Raw genomic sequence first — 6551 nt, forward strand, 5'->3', positions numbered from 1 at the left:
GTATTAGCCAATGCAATCAGACAAGAGAAATCAATTAGGTTCATCAGAATACTTAAAGAGGAAGTGATGTGCAAACTGTGGAACATCCGTATGATGGAATACTACTCACCAATACAAGGGAACAGTCTATTGATACACACAAGTTGGATGACTCTCCAAAGCATTAAGCTGAGGTGAATGAAGCTTGTCTCAAAAGGGGTTATGTTTTACTAACCTCTAGATTCTCAGTGTCTGGCCTAAAACCAACCATGAAATACAAACACTGGATGTTAATGGATGGAGAAATGGGTATGAACTCTTGAAAGTCTTAAGAGAAGGGAACATCCCTCATCCCCTCTCATATTGATCTCAATGCATAGTCTTTGTCAAGGACCTTCCGTCTGACCTCTCCCCAGGGAGGCAAACAGGCAACACTCTTCTCAGGGTTTTTCACATGGGCTTTCCATCTCCTCACTGCTTCTCAAAAACCTTTTCCTTTGTCTCATCAAAAGCATTTACCTGAGTGCAGGAGTAAGAGTAATGGTGTGTGTTACCCAGAAAATAATCACTACAGTTAAAGACTATTTATATAATAAACTGAATTTACTTTTTGTGGGGAAGTATGTGTGGCTTCTTGTTCAAATATTTGTTTACAAAAGTTTGTAGTAAAATAGGATGTTGAATTCACATCTTGGAAGTTTGGCTAACACTCCAATGATGAAAACAATAAACACACAATACAGCACACTCTGCAGAGTGACACAGAGGACGTCTTACTCTGAGCGACCATTTCTGATGGAATCGTGTGCTTCTTTGGGTAGTTCTTTTCTTATCCTCGAGCTTTTGATAACTTTTGTAAAATGTAGAAATAAACTCATGTGTGCTCTGGGAAAATGAGAGAGTTGTGTGTCCTCTTTTGGGAAAAATGGGTGAGGGAATGAAGAAGCCAATTTCAAAATGGAAGAAGGAGGACAGTTGGCATAAGTCACATCTGACTGTGAAGGCATGTCGGTAGAACATGGAAATGTGCTTTGGGGATTCCTAGAAATTACCAGGTGAGGAGAATCTAGTAGAAAATAGAAAAGGGATAGGGGTTTCAGCTATTTTTATCTCTCTATTAAAGGGGATTTTTGTACCAACGAAACTGCACAGATCTCAGAAAGCTTGGTTACACATAATTCCCATCAGCACTTACTGAAGAGGTTGTGACCTTTGGCTGGTGGAAGGGTTGAGAATGTGGCTCAAACCTTCTAGGGAAAAGGAGGAAAGAGTAATGGGGCTAGACCAAGTCTAGCTCCAACATCATCGTGAACTTTCACCAAAAAGTGAAATTCATCCCTGTTTTATTAGAAGACACAATGGTATTTTCCAAGAAAAAACAGGTTCCAATTCTGCATAAATATGAGTGAACTGAAAAGCTTTATTATAATAGCAACGTGCAAACAATTCAACTGAGTGGGAGCAGAAGTGTGCGGATGACCCACCAGCAATGAGGACACAATGTACACAGTGATGAAAGTGGGTCACATCAGTCAGTTTGTTTCTCAAGAAAAGTAGAGACCTGGTTATTCATCAAATTGGGTTAACATGAGGTTGGTCAAAGATTTTCTACAAATACAGCTGAATGTACCAAACGTTGTTCTCTTATCTATTGAATTGCTGTCTTTCATTCTTGGGTCATTTGGGGATTACTATTGAGTAGAGTTCATAGAGTTCTATTTTCTAGATAGGTCAGTGTTCTCCAATCAGCAGAAGATAAGAAATAATTTGAGTCCTTATGTGAAAATGTAAGTAAACAAATTGGCATTTATGTACAAGGAATGCTACAAGCATTTCCATCTATAGACTACCAAATACAAACATAGAATGGAACTTTCTAACAAGCCATATGGGTAAGATGATCACTGTGGTCCTAAAGGCAAAAATAAGTGAGTAGAAGCTACAAGGGGAGAGTATATGCCAATCTAGGAAGAATCCAGAGGAGAAAATTTGACTACTGATAACAAGATGTAGCTTGGGTCATGTCTTTGGTCTCTCGCGTTCCTTTTCTTTGTGTGTCTGAGCAAGCATTCGGAAGGGAGCAAGCATCAACACGTTCTGCTCTAGAGTTTCACAAATTGAGAATTTGACCCTCTCCTGCTAAGTCAATCATGTATCTACCAATTGCCAATAGTAAGCTTTACTATGCTCAGTCCTGAGAGCCTGAGAGACAGAAACTGGAGCACTCTGACTTTGGAGAATGGTCCTGTGGGGCAAGGTTACCAGAGAATGAATATGCAGGAAATATAGACAGATTTTTGTTAAGTTTAATCTGTAAACAAATGAAAGAAAATGTCAGAAGCAATCTGTAATATTTTGAAGATGATATCAAGTATCCGGTTCTGACTCTCAGCTTCCGATCTGACTTTCTGCTGCTTTGAAGAATACTCGGTCTCCTTTTCCTCCAGCCTCCTCTCCATTTCCTCCCTTCTCTTCTTCTGCTTCAGGTTATCTTCCAGGTTTCTGATCTTCTCTTCATACTCCTTTCGGATCTGCGCTTTCTCTCTCTCCAGCTCTGCCCTGTAATGCTCTTGTATCACTTCGATTTGTTTCTGAATCTCTTCCTCAGCCCTTTGGTACATCTTATTGGTGTAACATTCTCCTTTGTTCTCCATCACAATGCGCTGGACCATCGCCAGCAGCTGTGCCCTCTGGGTCACCTGTTCAGGCCCGTTCACCCTGTTCTTGAACACACATTACCGATCACCGAACTTGCCCATCAGCATTTGAATGCCTTCTGGAGCTTCCCGTAAGTAATCATGGAAATCAATGTCATCTTTCTGGGTGAATAAGAGAATCATGAATCTTCTACCCTGTGTCCAAACATTTTCAGGATCTTCTGTGTGGCCTTGTGCTCCTGCTCAGTGTAGCGGCCCAGTGGGAGCACCAGGACCAGAGCGTGGGGCCCTGGCGAGGTCTGGAGGATGCAGCGAGCAATCTCCTTGCGCGTGTCAGCATCCTGTGCCTCGGTGTCGAAAACACCAGGCGTATCCACAACGACAAGTTCTCTTTCATTCCACCAGCTGCTGTCTTTCACAAAGGTTTCAGTAATGGATTTTGTTGCAATGCCAGAACAAAACGCTTTCCTTCCAAGGATGCTGTTCCCTGCTGCACATTTTCCTGCTCCAGTTTTACCCATCAAGACAATTCTCAGTTGTGAATTTCGGCAGTCTTGTTCTCCAGGCCCTGGTACATCAAGAAAACAAATGCCACAGTGTTAGAATCTGCTGCAACAGTTTCCCCAGGGGCCCCAGCCCTCCCCACGCTCTCTCTGTTGCTGGCTGTGGACTTCCCCCTGCATCACCTCTGCACTCACAGGAAGTCAACAGGAAGCCCTCTAGGTCTGATGTCCAACTTGTAGTACTTGGGCAACTGCCTTACCTCAACCTCCTGTGATTGGTCTCTCTTTTGGGGATTCCCTTGAGCTCCTCACTGTGCCCTTTTGTAGCTATGGAGCCTATAGAGGAGGAAACAAGTGGTTTCAGAAGAGGACCATGAGCTGCTGCTGACAGCTCTTCATAACAAGGTACAGCAAGAAGTAACACAAAACGTGACTTTGGGGCATCTGCAGAGGGAGATTTGTTTTTCCAATTTCTATTCAAAATGGAACTTTTCTTCCCATTAAGAAGGAAGGTAGGTGGTTTATGTAACCCATCACTTTCCTTAAGGCACTGTTTTCCACATTTGATAACCAGAATCCTGGGATAAAAGACGTATATTTACAAAAGTTGTATGACTGAGAATATTGGACAAAGAAAGGCTAAGATTATCTAAGGAAAAACGTGGGTGGGAGTTCAAACTATTATTGAGTTAGCATCACAGTGGAAGACCCCATGCTAAGTATGTCCAGAGAGCACTGGTTGGCCACAGGGAGGGGGAGTAAGAAAATCATAGCAAGAGAAATGAAAAAGCAACAAAGGCCACCTCCAACATGCCTCCAACTTGCCAATGTTGGTAGTAAATGGATGACAACCCGTGGGGCAGACTGCAAATTGAGCCACAAATTATTCCCATTCCTGTACGCCTCTCTGGGATGTGGATTTGCAGCTCCACCCATCAAGATGCTGTCTCTCTCTCTCTGACCCTTGAATCTGGGTGGCCATGTGGCTTGCTCTGGACAATAGGACAGTAGAAAGCACGATGCAAGCAGAAACTCAAAATTGTGCACGTTCCATGGGGGCCCTTCTCCTTCTGTCCCCCCTGCAGCTGCCTTGTGAAGAAGCCTGGACCAGCCCTTTAGACCATGGTAACAAGGCCCAGTATTCCTGTCACCCTGGCCTGCCCAAGAGCCTGCTAACTACCAGACACGTCTGCAGGCCTATGCAAGATCATCCAGTGGCCTAGGAACCACCAGCTTACCGCAGGCTCATGAACATGTGCCTGAGATTAGCCGAGCTGCCCAAGCTGACACAGAACTGATGGTTGATACTTTAAACTACTCAGTTGTGGGATCATTTGCTACAAAAGCTCAACTGACATAGCCAATTTCTGAGGATAAGGAAGTCCAGGGAGGGCGAGGTGACATACCAGGTGAGTCCGCCTCCTAAATTTGCTGGGTATAGTGAAGCCACCAGGAGTAGGAAAATTAGGAACGTGGATGAGGGATCAGTTACTCCCACACTGCTCCTTCCCGGTTCTCCCCGAGGCTGAAGAGAGGGGCAGAGAAACAGCCAGAGTGGCTACAACCAGCTGTTCTGGTGCATCCGCGTTGCAACAAACAGGAAATAAGAAATCGTGCAGAGGCCTGAATCCATCGTAGGGTATTTCAATATCTCCTCCACTGAGCTGTTATGGACACATCATGAGGAGAACGTGTAGTCGAGAGCAATGGTACAGGGTGGTAAATGCAGAGATGATGGAAAACGGGGCTGGGAATACTTTTCTCTTGCTCCAGTGGGCTCTGGCTTTCTGGATGGGAGGAGCCCCCTGCCTGCCTCCCCTGCCCACCCTCCTCCCTGCACTCTGGCAGTGGAGCCCGAAACCCCACTCACCGAGGCGGGTCCGTGGATTGCGAGGGCTGGAACTCGTGCCACTGTCTTGGGCAGCGATGGCAGTGTGAATGCCTGTAGATAAAGAAACATAACCATGTCACTTTAGGGAGATGGACAGTCACTGGAATCCCTGACCTCTCATAGCCAACAAATTCCACTTTCCTTTTTGCCACAAACTTGCCAGTCTGGTCTCTCTTGCCTCATTTCCTCAGCTCTCCATTTCATCTCATTTTCAGATTGTTTCTTTTTATGTGTTTACACAAACATAAATGCTCCCAGTCCTTCCTCGACACTGGCTCTGGCCCCTACCCCTCCTCAATGACCCGGCAAATCATTGCTGTGATGCCTTTGATACGAAGTCTGTGCCCTGCACCCTTCAGAGTTCCCACCTCTTGCATCGCACCCAACTTCTCCATGGCGCCGTGTCCTGGCATCTCAAGCAGCGCTTGGCCAGAACCCTTGGACTCCTCCCCAGCCACGATTCCCCATCGCAGCAGATGCATCACCATCCAGCCAGGTGCTTCTGCAGAACCTTGGGGTCATCTACAATTCTTCTTTCCTCAGTTTCACCAGCCCATCACCAAATCCTATTGACTCTACTTCCAGAAACTGAAAATTATCCATTTTTCTCCATCTTCATGCCAATCCAATCCACTGCCATTTGTTTTCAGTGAATGTAACAGGCTCCTAATGGACCATCTCACCTTCCTTTCCTTTTCTATTCTACAGTCAGATGTTGTTTTCAAATTAGAATTTTATGTTTTTCTTGTTAGATTCCCTAGTGGCTTCCTATGGCTTTTAGAAAAGAGTTGAAACCCTTACAGTGGTCCCCGAGTCTCTGCACAGCCCACTACCTTCTCTCCTGTAAGGCTTGAGCCACACTCGCCTCCTCAGTGCTCCTCACATCCTCTACATTCCTCCCGACGTCTCGACCTTTGCATAACTGTTCCCTCGCCCTGGAGCGCTCCTGCCCACTCAGTGCCCAGCACATTCCTGCTCAGCCCTCGGGCCTCTGCTCTCTACAGAGATCTTCTCCAGCACCTGTCCCCCAGCACATGTCCCCCAACACAACCAGCTCTGCTGCGGCCCACCTGCTTCTGGCTCTCATCACACCCAGGGGGTTCTTACAGAATACAAATTACAGTAGGAACTTGTTTGCCGAATTTTTTACTATCTCCCTTTAGAATATAAGCTTTGTGATGGGACAACGATATGTGTCTTATATTTCTCTTTATTACTGGGGGACAAGCAAAAAGTAACTCTCAATAAATATTTGTTGAATAAATAAATTGAAAAACCATCCAACTGTTTCTTGCCTCTCTTGGATCGATCATTACGTCCAGCTTATATCTGATGTGTGAAAGTGACAATACTTTCCTTCTTAATCAATGCTTAGGGTCATAGAAACATGATATTAATTACTAATGTCTTCTTCATTGCTACCTATGAATGTTTTGCAATGGAGAAAGATGTTTAAAGAACTCTTATTGGAACAAACTTTGGCCAGGACAGCAAGATCAAGGATTTATTGTGATCATTGTA

The 6551-nt window shown here is 44.9% G+C and overlaps 1 pseudogene; it reads right to left on the bottom strand.

The window, feature by feature from the left end:
* Positions 1-2285: 2285 nt before the first annotated feature.
* Positions 2286-5512, bottom strand: LOC134380823 (GTPase IMAP family member 4-like; annotated as a pseudogene).
* Positions 5513-6551: the final 1039 nt, after the last annotated feature.

The sequence above is a fragment of the Cynocephalus volans genome, chromosome 6 (assembly GCF_027409185.1).
Source record: "Cynocephalus volans isolate mCynVol1 chromosome 6, mCynVol1.pri, whole genome shotgun sequence".
Classification (NCBI taxonomy): Eukaryota; Metazoa; Chordata; class Mammalia; order Dermoptera; family Cynocephalidae; genus Cynocephalus; species Cynocephalus volans.